We start from the raw sequence: 18863 nt of genomic DNA on the forward strand, positions 1-18863 counted from the left end.
GATCTATGTACGAATCCAAAACTCTGGGGCTGAGGCTCACAATCTGTTCTAACAAGCCCACCAGGTGGTTCTGGTGCACACTCAAGTTTGAGAACCACTGCTCTGCTTCCTAGGCTTGTGGTGAGGATTAGATGAGAAAACAGATGGAGAGAGGCTAACAGTGCCGGGCGCTTCGTCAGCACTTGGTAAAGCTAATCCTCACTTTCTGTCCCTTCGCCTCGCAGAGTTATGGTGGAATTATATTAGGTAATATGTGGGAAAATGCCTTTTAAACGCTACAGCACCAAACAAACACAAGTTTTGTCAGGCAGGATCTGCTTCTTCATGCTTTTCTAAATTGCCTGAGTTTTTAACAGTGAGAAGGTAGCTCCTTTTATATTCTGAACAAATGAAGAGCGTTTCCTTTGCGAGAAAGGGATTCAACAAAAACACAAGGGCTCCAAGCCCTCTCCCAAGGGCCTCACAGGCCGGAATGTTCTTTCTAGCCTTGTCCTTCAGACCAGGTGAAGTCAGATCAAGTCTCCCTGGTGCTTTCCTGGCCTTTAGGCACCAGATATCCGGTTCCATAGCCATGGCCACCTCAGTCATGCAGCTGAAGTCACCAGAGAGCAGGCGGTGCCCTCTGCCTCCTCATCCAGCTGGGCTCCACTTGCATCTCAGCATCTGGGCTGAGCCTTGATTTAAGGCTTCCCAGTTGGAGTTCTGAACCTAGGCAGAAACCTACCCAAGCCCAGCCCTGTGCAGGGACCCTGCCCACTGGAGGCAGTCAAGTCTTGGAACCACAGGAGAGCTGGCTGGGAGAGCCAAGACTGCGTCCTGCCAGGCCTCAAACTGTGTTCGAACTTGCTCCTTCTGCTTTGTGCTGGTCTTGGGCCCCAGCTATTCAGGTGAAGGCAGGCAGGGTATATTCCTTCAGGAGCCCATTAAACCCTTGACAGCCCATCCTCGGCATGGGGAGAGAGAGGAGCCCGTGGGGGTAAACCAGCTCAGAAGAAAGATTTAAAGCCAAAAGGCTAAAACTCAAAGCTGGTGTGTGAAGGTGGCTCCAGGCAGGGACTAGAAAGTCTGGTTTTCCATGAGAAAGAGACTGGATCAGAGATTGTTTCAGCAGGATCTGCAGTCTCCTGGCAGGGAGCAAGGGCCCTCCTTCTTGGTCTGCTACCGTCTTCCTCTGTGGTGGCAGCCATGGGTGTGAAGGGTGCAGGCCCCACTGTGGAGCCCAGGAGCACAGCCAGACTCCTCCAGGGGCCATGCCACGTGGCCAAGAAAGAGAGCGCCTGCTGGACAAAGACCATATTTCATTGATTCTCAGATACACACCTTTTCTACATTTTAGCATCTCTGAAACTGGGATATATCTTATCATCACTGGCATCTAGAAGCAAGGAAATATGGTAGTTGTTCCACAAGTACTCACTGAGAAGCACCCTGTTAGATGCTAAGAACACAAAGAAAGGAGCTGAAATGATTAATTTCAACAATAAATAGTGAAAACAAAGGGAGTGGCAAAAAAGTGTAAAAACAATGGCTAGTTGGCATGCCGTCCCAAGTAGCATATAGGAATGGTGGGGCATTGCATTAGACCTTGAATGGTAACTTTCTGAGTTTCAGTCAATCCGCAGTTCACATAGACTTCTTGGTGGTTTGGGATCAGTATTATAAGCATTTATAAACAAAGCAATTTAGGTGCTATTTTTTTAGTTTACAAAAGTTTTCTTTTAAGGAAGAAGCTTTCCAATGACCTGAAAAGCATTTGATTTATGCCAACCAGGAAGGAACAATACTAGCTGCCACCTCCTTGTGTCTACAAAGGTTGACTCAGAACTGGTATAACTCTACATAAAATAGTTCGTTTAGCTCATCTTATCTTTTTAAATGATTTTACAATCACTAAGTTGTGACTGGATTGGCTGTGTGACTTCTGGATGAACTGGCTGAGACGCATCGGGGTCTCGTAAGGATGCCTGCGGATTCAGGGCAAATGGTTCATGCTGCCCCCACCTCTGGGGCAGGTGGTTCAGGAAAGGCTCCTTGGTTATGATGAGAGTGAGATTGACACATAACAGGAAATGGTGACATTGGCAGATGGTGCCTGGTACTTTCATAGGGTGGCCCCTCCTTGGTGCCCCATCTTGTGGGAACTGCATGAGAAGTGGAGAAATGAGAAAAGGTGATTCTGAAGTTTGTGTAACAAAGATGTTTTGTAGCAAGTCTGAGGCAGTTGTGTGAAGGACTGTTTCCCCTTTTGGCTTTGGCACCAGGAAACCCAGAGGCAAACTGGTGGCTCCAACTTGAGCAACTGTCTATTCTCCTATGACCTGCAAATCTAAAGATTCTCCCTTGATACTGGCCTTCTAGTTTATACAAGTTGATACGTGTTTTGTCTGCTCCTGAGCCCAAATGCTGTAACAAATAGAGTTCTGGAATTTTTATTTGGAAGGGACTTTTTTATTCTGCCTCCCTCTATGGATACCATTGTTTAAAAGTTTTAACAAATTAATACATTAATGAAATAGTTAACTTTTCTCTTTTTTTGTCAATCAAAGATAGATATAAAAACCAATCCAAGTTTTCAGTTAGCCCAAGATCATTGGTTCACGTTCATTCCACAAACATTTATTGAGTGAATACTAAATGCCAAGTGTTGGACCAGGTGCTAAGGAAATGAAGAACAAGGTGCGGTCCCCACTATGAGAATGTAGGAGGGGACAGTGAATTAGACACGGCCTTACGATACAGAGAGATGAAGCATGGAAGGAAGAGACCTCACCTAGTGTTTTGGGGAAAGGACTATAGAAGGCTTTCTGGAGGAGGAGATGTGTAAGCTGAGACCAGGAGGACATGGAAGAGCTAGCCAGGCGAAGGGCAGAGGATGAAAGGGCGTTAGGGGCAAAGGGACAAATTGTGCAATGATCACTGAGGCTGGTATGTTCTGGGGACTACCAAGGAGCTCAAGAAGGAGAGAGGGGACTAGGAGACAGGCCAGGGTCAGAGAGAGGAGTTTGTGAGCCAGCCGAGTTGGGACCTCATTCTGGTGGCAGCAGGGGATTGCTGGAGCATTCTAAGTAGAAAACTGAGGTGATCAGACAAGCATTTTAGAAGGATCATCCCGGCCACAGGGTCGAGAGCGGATTGACTGTGAAACACTGGAGGAAGGGAGATCAGAGGGATGTGGGAGAAGCGGGTGGGGGTCTGAACCAAGGAAGAGGCAATGGGAGTCTTGACATGTTGGTATAATTCGGTGAGAAATGTACACACCTAACAGAAGTGTAGACACAATGCAGCCTGATTGTGGACGAGGGCCTGTCTCTATTGGGCTTCACGACGTATTCAGATCGCCATCCAGACTGCCATTATTGCCTAGATGGGACCGGAGTGGGGAGCACTGACGTAGCCAAGCCCCACCCCCATTTACAGATGAGGGAAGAGAAACTCAGAGCTGTCAAGTGGCCCAAACAGAGCATGAGGAGCCAAGCCAGGAGCAGAGCCGTGTCTCCTGATTCCCGTCTCATGTGCTTTCCCAGCCATTTGGCAGATGCTTATTTTATACCAAGCATTGCGTGCTGTTCACTACACATCATGACATTGTGTAAAAGCCATTGAGGAAATGCAATGACTTTTTAAAAAAGTAAATAATGTAGACTTGCCAGAAACAAATCATGCCAAATTAACTTGCTTTTCTTCCTCTCATCAGGATAAAAGGCTTAGTGGTTAAAGAAAACACAATAGACTTAATACCTGTTTGACATAAATAAACATTTGATACGGTTCCTTGTGACACACTCATGGGACATGTGGATCAAAGAACTAGTGTGTTTGCTAGGAAAAAAAATCAAAAGAATCCAGACATTGTTACTGTTGGCAGCATGCAGCTGGGAGAGATGTCGGGGTTCCTCTAGGGATGATCCTGAATCAATACGCTTTTCGGGTTCTTAGGGAGAGGACGGACAGCTGAAGGAGAGTGGTGATTGGAATCAGAAAGATCAGTGTTGGAAGGGAGAACAGGGAGGAGAGGACACACATAAGTGCAGAAGCACGCCAGGAGGCCGGGCAAAGTGAGTGGGCTGGGCTGCAGGGCAGAAAGTAGCATCTAGTGAGCAATACCGTGTGCGTGCAGCCCATGGCGGGAACAGAGCCCAGGCTGCCAAGACTGAAAGGAAGAGGAACGTTGGCCACTGTGCTCGGTCCTTCTGGTTATTCAGGAAGGAGATGAAGGTGCGTGTGTGCACACATGCACACGCATGCACGCCCACATCCATATTCATACTTGTATCTACCTTCTTAGATGTGTCTGTACCCACACACACTCACACCTCCATCTCTACACAGTGCACTTGGAGTAAGCTCTCTGCTTGTTTCTGAGGGTCAGGTATGTGCATTCACAGCTCCTGCCTGGAGAGGTGCTCAGGTGAAACCTTAAAGCAACTCCTCTGTTTCCTTTTGGCAGCTCCCCAAGAGTCTCCCAGCTCTTGATAAACCTTTCAGTGTGATGCTTAAACTCGTCCATCAGCAAGGATAAAGTAGGGAATGTCTGCATCACTGACTAAGATTGAGCGTGCAAGGTGTGCAAGTAAGACTGAGTGTGCAAAGATGCCTGGTCAGAAAATTTGTTACACTCTGGTAAAAAGTGGAGAATTGCGGGAATGTTATGCTCTCCTTTCACAGAACTGCCTCTCGAAGCACACATACCTCCTGGGTTAATAACAAGCGCTTATTTCCAGTGAAGATCAACTTGTCTGATTACCACTGAGCAGTTTTTCCCTCCATGGTGGTTTCTTAGCACAAGGCTGCTGCAAGCAGGGCAGTGTCCTAGGGCCTCAGAGGGGTACGGGACTGAGGAAGGAGCCATTTCTAGCCTCAAAGAGAGTTATCCGGAAGGGGACATACCTACACAGCATGTGGGGGCGACGCGCTCCCCCCTACAGGGGCTGCTCGGGCAGGTGCACAGAGCCCAGCCCAGGGGAAATGTTCAGGAAACATTTGTTGAGTGAATGAAGAAAGAACAGTTTAGCTCTCTAATTAGTTTTGGCTCCGGGAGTCAGGAAAGGCACCAGGGACAAAATGGCATTTGATCTGGGAAGGTAGGATTTCAGAGGCGAAACCAGTCTGAAATGAAAAGCTGCCTCACCATGTGTATCTCATTAGAGGTAAAAGGAGACACATAGGGAACCCTAGATTCCGGTGAGGTGAAAGGGAGAACTTGCTCTAAAAGGTTGGACAACAGCCCCAAAGAACAAAAGGAAGAATCGAGACTATTCAGTTCAGAAGGGCCGGGGAACCAGCACGTCTGGGAGTCCATCCCATCCAGACACTAATCTTACACTACCACATTTGTTCCTCACAACAGCCCTGTGAGGTGGGTACTGCCATTTTCACTTTGTAAGTGAAGCTCAGGGAATCTAAGAGCTGTGCCCAAGGTCACACAACTAGTAGGTGGCAGAACTATGATTGGCAGCTTGATCTGATGGCTCCAAAGCCCTTGGCCTTCCCACTGCACTTCATGCCTCTCTGGAAAGGAGACAGAAGTAGCCTGAGTGTAGGTTTTTAGGTGGGAGAAGAACCATTGAAAAGCAAGTTTTCTCCCTTTAAGGGAAAACTGAGGGAGTAGCTTTAAATAACAGCAATAGATTAGATATCAGAAAGGCAATCCTCATTGGGAAAGCTGGTAAGTGAAGAACTGGGTGAACCTAGGGTCAATGTTTAGGGGCCAGTCGGCTTTCATTTTAGTTCAGGTTCCACCCTGGGTAACTGCAGCAAGTTCTCGTCTTTTATCAGATCCCCTCCTTTTGCTATTTCTAGACTCCCCAGGGAATGTTGACAAGGTCACAAAGCCCTCCATTGCTGCTTCTCTCCTCTAGCTTTGGACCATTGCCCAGGGCTTACCTGCTGGTCCCCTCACCACCTCATAACCGGTGTCGCTGCCCAGGCTCTGCACACTCCAAGCGCGTCGGGAGGCTGCCGTGGTGGAGAGCATGACTGTCAGGGTCAGAGCCAGCGTGTGACTTTGGGTGGGCCTCGGTCACCTCATCTACTCAATGAGAACATAGTACCTACGTGGTAGGGTCTTTATGCATATTAAATCAATACAGATATGTTGAGCATATAGAGCGGCGTTGGCAAACTATGGCCCACCAGTCAAATGCAGGCCACCACCTGTTTTCGTAAATAAAATTTTCTTGGAACACAGCTATGCTCGTCCATCTGCATATTCCCTATGGCTGCTTTTGCACCAGCGGCAGAGGTGGGGAGTACTGACAGAGACTGCAGCCTGCAAAGCCTGAAATAGTTACTAGCTGGCCTTTTGCAGAAAGTGTCAGCCAACCTCTACTACAGAATTATGCCCAGCCCACAGTAAGTGCTCATTAAATGACAGTTAAAAAAAATAACTCATTAGGCCTTGGAGTTTAACAAAATTTGATTGTGATCCTGGGATGAGACAAGGCACTTACAGCCTTAAAGGAAAATCTGAAACAGGTATCTCAGTCCTCAGCACTGCCTGAGGGCAACCGGCAACCATCATCCCTTTCCCAGGGGGCCCTACCATCGTGTTGTAGGCCCTGGCCTTGCTCTGCTGGCCTGGAGTCGTCCTGACTGTGCTTGCTCTTCCCCAAGGCCAGAGCCCTATTCCTCTTCCCTGCCCCAGGATGACTGACAGTGAGAGCGCCCAACTCCTTCGAGAAAAACCTCCTCCTCAGTATGTGATCTGCTCCCTGCTTCCTCATGGCCGAGACAAGGCGCTCACAATAGTCTGGTCCAGGACTTCTCGGCCTCTGCAATACTGACGTTTTGGGCAGCATACTGCTTTGCTGTGAGGGGCTGTCCTGTGCACTGTAGACGTTTAGCGGGGTCCCTGGCATCCCATCTACCCACTAGATGCCAGTAGCATTCCCCAAGTTGTGACACCAAAAATATCTCCAGACGTCGCCAAATGTCCTGAGGGGCAAAATCCCTCCTGATGAGAACCACGGGCTTAGTCTGAAATAACCCTGCAGGCGGGGCAGCAACATTTCCATCCAGGACAGCTAAATTCATATTTATAGAAACAGTGTTCTTTGCAAGGGCACAGACCTGTTAAGATCCACTCAGTTTGTATCACTGGATCACTAAACTGATCGCCCACCATCTCTGCCTGAAGCACCAGCCTGTGGATTATTTGGGCTCGGGACAGGCTTTCCCAGAAACGCTGGGTAGTTCCCCGCCTCATGTCTGTGTAACTAAGAAGGCTTATCCAAGTGCTCTGTCCCTCAACATGGGGAGGACCTCCCAAGGACAGATTTCTGGTCCCTCCTGCAGAATGTGGAAAATGCTTATGAACACCCCGCCTGCCCCCCACCCGCCTTGTCCCAGGCCAGTTTTCCAGCTTCAGTTTTTATATCCGATTCCACCTCAAGTGACAGGAAGAAACTGCTGGCAGCCTGAAAATAATAGTTTATTCATTGACTCACTTATTCTTTTGACCAGTCCTTAATGATGCCCTTTGTGGGCTGGTCGCTGGGGATCAGAGACAAGCACGACGCAGCCCTTGCCCTCAGTGGGCTGGTAGTTGAGGGACAAGCAGGCATGTGAACAGGTAATTACAATGGAGCAAATCAAGTGCCATGATAATGTGCCCTGGTGCTGTGGACGCGGAGCGGGGACAGAAGTCCTCAGTTTGGGGCAAGGGTCAGCCCTGCCTGAAGAGCTGATTCTTGAAAGACAAAGGAGTTAGCAGGGGAAGGAGAGCGTGTGAGGGTTTCTGTGCATTTTAGGGATGCGGATGGCGTTCCATCGCAGGCAACAGAGATCCAAAGAGTGGGTGAACGGATGCTTGTGGCGCGGTTAGACTCAGGATGGCACAGCCCACGTTTGAGGAGTGGTTTTGAGAGACACTTCTCCCTGGGTCTCCTGTTGCAGCATGGCTGGGAGCAGAGGCACTGACAGCTTTTGTTCCAGAATATCTTTTCAAGGATATTTATGTAGCAAATAGTCTGGCAAGATAGAGATAATGTCTCCCTCCAGGTCAGAAAGCAGATTTGTTTGCTGTCCAGTAAAATAAAGATAATGTCTCCCCTGGGGGCAAAGGTTGGGCAGGTTTGCTAACCACTCCCTTTAAAAGACTGGGGCTTCCTAAGCTCCGAGTTCCTCAGCTATAACTCCGAGCAGCTTGCATGGGCAGGTGTCACCAGGCCCTCATTGCATCAGCCTATGGAATGGGGGCTTGGGAAACAGGTGCAAATGTCACTCTGCTACCGCTGAGTATTAAACTGTCCTTTGTCTCTGACTCAGGAGTCTCGTGTCTTCGCCAGTATCCATGAAACTGTGGCAGGTTAACTGGTTATTCTGAGTGGGGTCCTAGGACTCCTCCTACCATGTTTTGACAGGTTGTAGTGGGGAAGGCAAAGGCTGGAGAGGGGGGTGGGGTCACGAGAGTCTTGTGGGCTGCACTACAGACCTTAGGATTAATTCAGGTTTTAAAAAGACACGTGAAAGAATAAAAGAGTTGGGGTCCAAGGGAGAGGAGAGGAAGGAGCAGACTGTGATTCCAGGCTTTTGGTGCGGTGGGTGCTACCATCAGCTGAGCTAGAGAACCTTGAAGGAGGTGGAGGTGATTTTGGAGGGAAGAGGGTGAGAGAGGAAAAGATACTGAGTTTGGTTATTTTTAAATTATGTGTTTGCCTGTCTGCCTCCCCCTCCAGCCATGTCTAATTTCAGGAACCCACAGAGCGTCCAGTGGGGGCGTCCAGTAGGCAACTGGTCTGAAACTCAGGAGGAGACCCTCAGCAGGGCAGAGGTGGTATTGAAGCCACGGGAAGGGATAGGATCATCCCAGGGGAGTGTGTGTGAGAGAAGAGGAGCGAGTGGAGGACAAAACCACAGGGTCAGCTGATATTAAGGGGCAGGTAGCGACAGAGAGCTGAGAAGGGGCAGGAGAAATGGGAAGACAACTCAGATAAGGCAGTGTCCCCAGAAACCAGGAAAGGAGAGGCTTCAGAAGCGAGTGGGTGGGCACTGGGCCAAGGGCTTCAAGAAAAACAAGGACAGAAGAGTCTATTTGAATTCAGCGGGATGTGGGCCTGAAAGTCCGAGTCCCAGAGCAGTCAGATCTGAATGGGAAGTAAAGATGCAGAAGTGAGCAGTGTACACAATTCTTGTAAGATGCTTGGCTGCGAAGAAGGGAGAAATCAGAGCGGGAGCGAAAGGGGAAGTACTCATCCTAGTAAATAAACATTAGAAGCCCATGACGAAATAATTTGTTCTGGGCACATTCAACTTAGATATCCTGGGTTGTCCCTGAGCTACTGTCTAACTGCTGAATCAAGTCATGGCTGCTCACCCTCTGCCTTCCACTTTTAACAAAGATGAGTGCTGAGAAGGTGGATGGGGAGAGAGAGGGAGAGCAGAGCGGCTTTTTGTCAGTCGGGAGAGACAGCTACCGATGATGACAAGCATGTGTGACATTTTCAGATCTCTCTGCCAGGGAAGGAGCCTGTCACAAAAGCAGCCTCTGCCCACGTTATTTGCTCTCCCACTAATTTCCTTTTAGTGCCAGAGAACGTTGCTATATCACCTTGTATGGGATATGCCTTTATCATCATTACTATTTGAAGTTTTCCCTTTTCATTCAGGAGCTTGTTGTGAATTACAGCTTCACTGACCCCCCCAGATCCTCGTTTCCAGAAAACCAGGCTATGTTTTCTCCATCTTCCTTTCATGCCAGCTCTATTCACAGCTTATTTTCTAAAACCCACACAGGAGAGACACCAATGCTTTATTTCAGTCAACAGCTATTTTATAGAAGAGAATAGCAATTTAACCAGAGTCGAATATTTAAATGTCAACAAAAAACAACCCTATGAATGGATAAATGAATTGTGGTATATCCACACGATGGAATATTATTCAGTTATAAAGAGGAGTGAAGTACTGATCTATGCTACAACATGGATGGACCTTGAAAACATTATGCTAAGTGAAAGAAGCCAGACACAAATCGTACTATTCTATTTATATGAAATATCCAGAATAGGCAAATCCGTAGACATAGAAAGTAGATTAGTGGTTTCCAGGGGTTGGGGGGCGGGGAGATGGAGAGTAACTGTGTAATGGGTGTGGGGTTTCCTTTGGGGTGATAAAAATGTTCTAGAGCTAAATAGCAGTTATGCTTGCACAACATTGTGAATATACTAAATGTCATTAATGGTAAATTTATGTTATATATATTTTACCACAATAAAAAACTAATTTTAAAAAAAAAAGCAGAGAGAGTAAAACGTCGTGGCTCCAGCCACAACACCGGCAATCTAACGAGGGCTTCCCAACGGCTTCTCTTGACTTTGGCTGCACATTGGAATCACCTGGGCAGCTTTTTAAAGCCACGTGTATCTGGATCCCACCCAAGAGCAATTGAACCAGATGGTAGGAACTGGGACCGGGGGCAAACTCAGAAGCCCTCGGAGATTCCAGTGTGCAGCCAGGGTTGGGAAATCCTGCTCTAGACCGGTGGCTCTCAAAGTGTGGTCCCCAGACTAGCATCATCAGCATCACCTGGGAACTTGTTAGAGATGCACATTCTGGGGCTCCACCCAAAACCTACTGAATCGGAAACTCTGGGGATGGGGCCCAGCCATCTGTGTTTTAACAAGCCTTCCAGGGGATTCTGATGCAAGCTAAAGTTTGACAACCACTGTTCCAAGTCTAAACCAAGTAAATCACAAATTTTCCTCAACCAATGAGCGTTTACTGAGCATCTACCATAAGTTTGGTTCTGTGATAGGTGTGAAAATATAGAGACCTACCTGGGCTCTCCTCAGACATCTAGTGGGTTAGATTCTTGGAAAAAAAGTCGTATATTAAAATGAGATGAGCCTTTTCATGGCTGTATAATATCCCATTGTATGTATACACTACACTTTGTTTATCCATTCATCTGTTGATGGGTACTTGGGTTATTTCCACCTTTTGGCTATTGTGAATAATTCTGCTATGAGCATTGGTGGACAAGTATCTGTTTGAGTTCCTGTTTTCAATTCCTTTGAGTGTATACCTAGGAGTAGAATTGCTGGATCATATGATAATTCTGTGTTTAATTTTTTAAGGAACCACCAAACTGTTTTCCACAGTGACTGCACCATTTTACATTCCTGCCAGGAATGTACATTTGGGGTGATGGAAAAAGTTTTGGAAATGGATAGTCGTGATGGTTGCACAACAGTGTGAATGTACTTAATGCCACTGAATTCACTTAAACATGGTTAAAATGGCAAATTTTATGTCATGTATATTTTACCACAATAAAAAAAAGAGTAAAGAAATGAGATGAGCCATGAAAACAAGTTTAGAAAAGGAAGTTATGTTCCTCATAGTCAACACTGAATAATATTCTTTTTAAGGGGGGTAGAGCAGGACGTCTGGTTCACTGTGGGCTTGGCAGTTTTACATCTGCCATGATTCCTTTGTGAATGAGTCAAAGAAGATCAAAGAGAATAACGTGTGTTGAGCGCTGACCAGTGACTTGGGTCTGGCTAGGTTTCATTATCCGGGTTGGGCTGTTAACACTTAGCAACTTGTCTGACTTATGAGTCGTTTGTTGATGCTGTTATCCAAGAAGCATCTGTTGAACACTCCGATGTGCCAGGCTGTGTGGTAGGAGTCAGGGATACAAGAATGAACGAGAGGAGCTGGGAGCCAAGTGCCGTGGTTCTCAACCTTCAGTGAGCATCTGAATCACCTGGTGGCTTGTTCAATGACAGATGCTGGTCACCACTTCTGCAGTGTCTGATTCGGTAGTTCTGGGGTGGGGCCCAAGAATCTGCATTTCTAGTGAGTTCCTAGATGGTCACGATGATGATGCTTGTCCAGGGACTACCCTTTGAGGATCGCTGGTCTACTAGGGTAGAAAGATATAAAATACTATTTTGAGAAGTGTAGGTGCTGCTAGCAGAGAGAAATGCAAAGCGCTCTACAGGAGCACCAAGGAGAGAGAAACACGTGGTCCTGCCTTAGTGGGTGAATGGGGCAGGGCGAGGGTGTTTCAGGGAGATGGGAAGCAGCTTGGCATGTCTGAAGAGTGCCAGCAGCCCGGCATTGCTGCAATAAAATGTAGAAGTGAGAGCAGGCTCAGAGAAGTCCGGAGAGGTGGCGGTCCTGGTCTCTCCCCTCTCCTCAGCAATATTGGAGAGTGGTTATTGGAGAGGTAGTGGCCCTCTAGATATGGCAAGGTAGAGAGGAAGGACTTCCCAAGGGCCAGCAGAGAGCAGAGCTGGTGGCCCCAGTCTGGCAGCTCGCCTCTTCTCCCTTCCAGCCTGCACTATTGGTCCCACTGCCACGGCTACACCAGAGATGATGTGGCCTGGGCACTTTACCCAGTCTCAGTCTCAGCCCTCCCTCTCAAGCTGACCCAAACAAAAATGGAAATAATAAAGAGAAAAGTTTGATATAAAATATGGATTAAAGCATTTAGAAAACTTTTCTTTTTTTTTTTTCTGGATCTATAACATAAAATCCAAGGAGGCAGAATGGGCCTGCGATGGCAGTCCAGCTCTCCACTTTATAAGTAATAAGGAACTCTGACCCTCTAGCCCTTTGCTCCCTGCCCTGGCCCTGATTCATTTGCAACATTAACAGAGGAAAAGCTTCAATGCCAGTTTGATCCCTTGGCCTACGTTTGTTTATAGTAAAACCAGAAGACCTCATCCATCAATCATTAACTCCCACACTCCTGCTCCCCTCCTTTCCTTCCGGGCAGGATCATGGGCTTTATGCACGTGCTTCTTCACCTGACCGGCAGGAAAACAGGCAGAGTCAGCAGAATGTGGCCTTCTGCTCAGGGGGCCAGAATCCAGCCACGGTGGATGCTGTGGGAACCCTGTACTACCAACTGGCTGAGCCCACTGGACTGTTTTGAGAAGCTTTATATCTTTTAATCAACTTTGGAAGTGAACTGCAGGAGCTATAAAATACATATTAAACATATTTTGAAAATGTGGCTTCCACATCCCAACAACATCCTGAGGATGTGTGACACTGAGATGGATTCAGAGGCTGCCTTCCCTTCTGCATGAGGTCCTGTGGCTTAGCTTGTTCTCTGTGGCTCCAACCACGGGACCATGACTAAAGGATGGATGACCCCCATAGGGAGGAGGGTACCAGCCATCTGAAAGCAAGACCTTTCCAATACACAGAGGAGTGTATATGAGCAGGTGCTGAATGATTCCACTCAGCCTTGTCCTAGGGCAGCGCCCAGCCCTGGACAAGGGGAGGCCAGATGAGTGCTGGGTTCCTTCTGAATCTCTACATCACGTACACATAAAATATACAAGCTCTCTGCTGCTGCAGGGCCTCTCAGCTTGCTGTGCCCTCTCTCTGGAATGCCATTCCTCTGGTTTTGCTCATATTTGGCTCAATCTCATCCTTTAAGTCTCAACTTTAATGGCACCTCCTCTGAGAAGCCTGCCTGTACTACCTGGTCCATAGTGGTCCCTTCCTTTGTCTCCATCACAGCCCCTGCTTATTTCCTTCACAGCACTGATTGCAGGTGCCATTACTTTATTCATGTATTGCTTTGCTTGTTTGCTAATTTGTAGTTTATTATCAGTCTCTTCCACTGGAATGTAAGCTCCATGAGGACAGAGACCAGATTTGTTGTGTTCTCCATTGTATCTTCAGCACCTAATGCCATGCCTGGCACATAACAGGCACATTTGCTGAATAAATTAATGATTTAACTTCAGTGTTATTTAGCACTCCAAGCAGAGTATTTAGCAATTTTTCTCCTTCATTCAACATTTAAATACTCAATTTTTATTGCAAATATAATCTATTTTATTAAATGTGTCTTCGATTTTGGTACACAATCTGTGATCACTTGCATATAAATATATATACCAGGATGGGGTACATTTTTACTACAGTCAGATCCCCTTACAAAACAAACTTTGGACGCTGACCAAAAGCTTTTATTGTACTGAAATTCTGACTGCTAGTGGGAAAGAATGTGTAAACCTTGCCACATGGTTTTATCCATTGGGGCAAATTTTGATCTGACTGTGCTTTTTTGTTTTTTTGTTTTTTTCTCCCCAAAGCCCCAGCACATAGTTGTATATCCTAGTTGTAAGTTACACTAGTACTTCTATGTGGGATGCCGCCACAGCATGGCTTGATGAGCCATATGTAGGTCCGTGTCCAGGATCCAAACCAGTGAACCCCCGGCCGCTGAAGCAGAGTGCATGAACTTAACCACTTGGCCACAGGGCTGGCCCAGATCTGACTGTGTTTTGACAGACAGTCTAAAGAGACATGCCCTGGAGCCTGTGGCCCAGGGCTGGTTCCCCAGGCAGCTGCCTACACCAGCATCCCCCACACTGAGGCATATACCTCAGAGAGTAGGACCACTAAGAAATGTCAGGAGCAGCAGGCAGGTCTGAGGGACTAACTTAGAAAGACCCCAAAAGACAAACCTCAAAATAGGATAATAATGAATTCACCTTTTTTTGGTCCAGGCTCATCAAATACAGTCTAAGTTACAAACATATTTATTTTCATTAAAAGTTTTATTATTTTTGAGCACACAGGATGCAGAGTCAGCAAGAAACAGGAATCAAACTGCAGCAGTAACCACATAGCTCTGGTCTTCTAAGGAGCTCTATGTGCTTTTATTATTACAATATATGCTAAAGTGTATATGTACCAGGAGCATAAATATAAGAAATTACTCAACCCATAAAATTTTTCACCTGCCCGTATACTATGTTTGCACACAGGTTATAAAATAATAAAATCATCCTTCATTGACTTGCATAAATTGTTGTCTGCCCAGGGCAGTAAGGGTCTGCACAGCACTGAGTCTATACGTAGAGTAAGTACACCGCACTGGAGAGAGACAAAAGGGGGACCCGCAGATAACAAGGAACTTAAGGGGCAGAGTAACCGGTCACAATACATGGGCCTTATTTGGACCCCGATTCAAACAAACTGTTAAACAAACTTATGAGACAACTGGGTAAGTCTGAACGCTCACTGGATATTTGATGACATTAAGAAATTATTGTTAACAGTTTTTAGACTTTCAGATGAGAAAATGACGTTGTGGTTATTTTTAGAGAGTTCCTATCTTTAATGAGACATAAGCATCCACAGATTTTCTTCAAAGTAATCGAGGGGAAGGGAACAGATGGGTGGGGGGGATGGACGAAACTGAACTAGTCATGAATAGATGGGTAGGTTTGGCCGTTATACTATACTCTTTACTTTTGTACCTCCTTTGAAATTTTCTGTAACTAAATTTTAAAATAAGACAAAATGTACATTAAGAAAATAGCCAAATTTAAGTTCATTAAAAAAATCACATCGACTTTTTAGGCTCATTGGTGTCCTTTGGCTGCGTACATCTCAGAATGTGAGAAACATGGATGGCTTATGTTCTCACAGCCAATCCTGCTGTCTAATGGCCTTGGGAGGCCTGCTGAGTTCCAGGATGTCTGACTGGGTTTTCACTCTATGGGTTTCATTTCCAGGCAGGCTTCAGTGTTCTGGTCTGAATCATTCAGCAAACATTTATTGAGCGCCTCCTTCGCCCAGAATTAATTTCTGCCTGTGCTGGCTGGATCCTCCACTGCTGTCTTCTCAGGGCCACACTCCATCGATGAGCTCCTCTTCCTCCTGGATCCAACCTTCCTTCTCTGCTCCCCGTTCCCGTCTGCATGGAAATATGCTCAAGTCTCTCCACTAAAAAACAAAACCAAACCCTTCTCATTACCCTCATCTTCCTGTAACCATCACCACACACACACACACACACTCACACACTCACACTCATACACACTCTTCTCTCATCCCTTTCTGACTACTTTTCTGAAACAAAACCCTCCAAATCAATTCATTGTTTCCTAAGTGCCTCTATGTGTTCGGACTTGGAGGAATATGACAAAAAGTTCTAGTCTTCAAAAGGTCTTCAAAACTTGCAGACAGAGTTCTAGTCTGGAATAGGTTTATGTGCTAGTCTGGAGAGAGCAGTCACAGGTGACAGTTAAGTGACAATTCAAGGCACTGTCGCATTGGGCAAACCTTGAGTAGGCTGGTCAAGAAGTTCCGGGCAGGGAGAAAACCCTGGAGTAGCTTTGGCAGGGGACTTGAGCTGGACTTTGAAGAGTGGACAAGATTTGGAAAGATGAAGAGGAAAGAAGAAGGCATTTTAAGCAAATTTTTAGCATAAGAACATTTGTGAAGTTTGGTGGGCATAGCTTGTCCTGAGGACGGGGGAGCCGGCCTGTCCACGGGGGGCAAGCTGGGGAGGGTATGCGGGCCTTTGAAGGCCTTGACAGGCTGAGGCATTTTAGGCCATGAAAGACAGCCATGGGCCTGCTTTTTTATTAGGGTGGGGCGGGCATGCTGTAGAGACAGGCAGTGGAGGATGGAGTGGTGCCACAGGAGCAAGGGTACACCTGGTTAAACCTGGTTGCAACAAGAGAGGAGCCTAGTAGCTAACAGGAAGGGCTGAGGCGGGGCTCCCTGCAGTGGGGAGCCTGTGCAGTGTGACACGGTGAGGGCTTAACTCGGGGTAGTGGAGGTGGAGGTGGTGACGGAAACTTGGGACCCCATGACCGACTGAGGGCAAAGGGTGGACCGAGCCAGCCTGGCTCTGCGATTGTGAGTCTTGGAGGAGTAGGGCCAATTGTTCTCTGATGAGGCATCGCCCCATCAAATTGAGATCTAGGCCAAAACACGTCAACTAACTGCAATATGTGGACCTTATTTGAATCTTGAATTTTAGATATAAACCATTCAAAAGTTATGAGCTAATTGGAAAATTTTGAATTCTGTCTGGATTTGATAATATTAAGGAATTGTTAACTGTTTAAGTGTGATGATGGTATTATAGTTTTGTTTTGAGCCCTTATGTTTTAGAGATACATATGGAAATATGTACAGATGAAATATATTTGGGTTTGTTTCAAAATTATCCAGAAATAGGGGAGAGTGGGTGCGGTGTAAACGAAGCTGGATTGGCTGTGAATTGTTAGCTGTCGAAACTGGGGGACGTGGGGGTTCACTTTACTCTTCTCGCTACCATTTTATACATTTGAAATTTTTCAGGGAAAAATTCTGGTCCTCCGGGAATGCGAGTCTTGCACCCTGGGCCTCATAATTCCCCATCTGAAATCACGAGAGGCTTTTTGAGCCGTGCCATGTTAATCTCCTGTTACATTTCAAAACAGAAATTCGGTCCACTTCTGTTTTGCCTAAAGCAGAAAAATTCATGAACTGGAAACAAATAATGCCTTGATTTTGTTTGGAAAAACAAACCGGGAGATACATGTGATCTCCTTTATCATTGTCATGGGAGGAATCCAACCAACAGGAGGGGCAAGGTCAAAACCCAGAAAAGTCACATTTTTACGGTAGCTGGAGGTAGCTGGAAATAAATGCTTCTTTGGAAGAGTCAGTCTCAAGAGACGTTTTCTGGCAGCAGAGCACTTGGCATGAGTGTGAAAGCTGAGACTGAGCTGAAAAATTACAGCCTGGGCTGTAGCTGCCAGCGAAAAAGCCAGTGTTATTGCAGCGGCAAGGCACACATTGCCCAGGCAGAGATGGGGGGCAGAAGCAAGTCCTCTGCCAACATCCCTGATACTGGTTGTCCTGGTGCCCACCCACGTGGCACCTCTCTCCCTCTCACTCACAAGCCACGAAGACGGGAGGTTGCTCTGACAGTGTCTCCAGTTGTGTAAGAAGGGCACATCAGCCATCACATGCTGGTGGAGGGTCCTGTGAACTGCCATGAAGCCCCATACTTGGCAGTATGTGGGGCACTGCCACAGCATGGCTTGATAAGTGGTATGTAGGTCTGCACCGGGAATCTGAACCCACAAACCCCCGGCTGCCAAAGCAGAGTGTGCGAACTTAACCACTATGCCACTGGGCAGGCCCCCTTCCTTTTCTTTTCTGAGGGGAAAAAAATTATATGGGGTAATGGGAGGCTATTAATATAGGAGCATGCTTCCCTGGAGAGGAACAAGCAGGAAATTAGCATGAGAATCCAGCTCAGTGAACATGTGAGGGCCTGCTCTGGGCCAGGCATTGTGGGCAAGGCAGGGATGAATGAGGCACCGTCCTTTCCTGCAAGGAGAGCAAGGGAAAGGGCGGAAACAGGTGTGCACAAAATCTCCTGGATAAATACTGAAACAGAAGGGCACGGAAATCCTGTGACCCAGGCAAAGTAACTCTGTTACTAAGCCCAAGTCTGACTTTGGGCAAATCAGTTAATTGCAATTTTTCATCTATAAAATGGGGCAATTCTTGCCTTGCTGACCCTGTAAAGTTGGAGAGACCAAAACAACCGAAATAATAATAATAAAAATGAAGCAGCAGCAGGAGGGGGAGTAGAAAAGTCTTTTTTACACCCTGCTGCCTAAGGCCCTGTGACTGATACTCAAGGTTGAGCGCCCCCTGTGTTCGGCCGCCCGCTCTCCAGCCAGCCCCAGGAACAGCAGTGCCCTCATTCCCACAGCTGGTTCCCACCGGGCACCTCGTCACATGCCCAGCAGCTGCCTTGGCTTGAGCAACTCTCTCCAACTTGTTCAAACTCACCTGATACAGAGGGTGAAGGTGCTTAGTCCTAGTAACTTAATAAATCTTAGAGCTTGAGAGCTAGAAGGGACCTTCCAGAACATGGTGTCCAATCCTCTCATTTGTGCGAAGGGCAAAGGTGGCTTAGGAGGGAGGTGACCTGCTCAAGGTCACTCACTGAGGTGGTGCGACAGCTGATGCTGGAATCTTGTTCTCTGGACTCTCCTGGCCCGATATGGCTGCTTCTCTTTCCCAGGAAGGTTTTCCCACCACTGACTGATGCCTTTCAAATTAGGCACTGATGCCTTAGTCTTTCCTGCCCT

At 46.9% G+C, this 18863-nt stretch overlaps 2 protein-coding genes across 4 annotated transcripts in view; one reads left to right on the forward strand and one right to left on the reverse strand.

The window, feature by feature from the left end:
• CA12 (carbonic anhydrase 12) overlaps positions 1-18863 on the forward strand; it is a 50124-nt gene that overhangs the window by 11552 nt on the left and 19709 nt on the right. The window lies entirely within an intron of this gene.
• Positions 1-18863, reverse strand: part of APH1B (aph-1 homolog B, gamma-secretase subunit) — an 89173-nt gene that overhangs the window by 5236 nt on the left and 65074 nt on the right. Inside the window, exon 7 of one of the 2 annotated variants that reach the window (XM_008528947.2) lies at positions 14510-15702. The exons of the other annotated variant lie outside the window; for it this stretch is intronic. The gene's annotated coding sequence lies outside the window, so the exon portion shown is untranslated. Of the gene's footprint in view, positions 1-14509; positions 15703-18863 lie in introns of those variants that run through there. 2 annotated transcript variants of the gene reach the window in all.

This window comes from Equus przewalskii, chromosome 1 (genome assembly GCF_037783145.1).
Source record: "Equus przewalskii isolate Varuska chromosome 1, EquPr2, whole genome shotgun sequence".
NCBI lineage: Eukaryota > Metazoa > Chordata > Mammalia > Perissodactyla > Equidae > Equus > Equus przewalskii.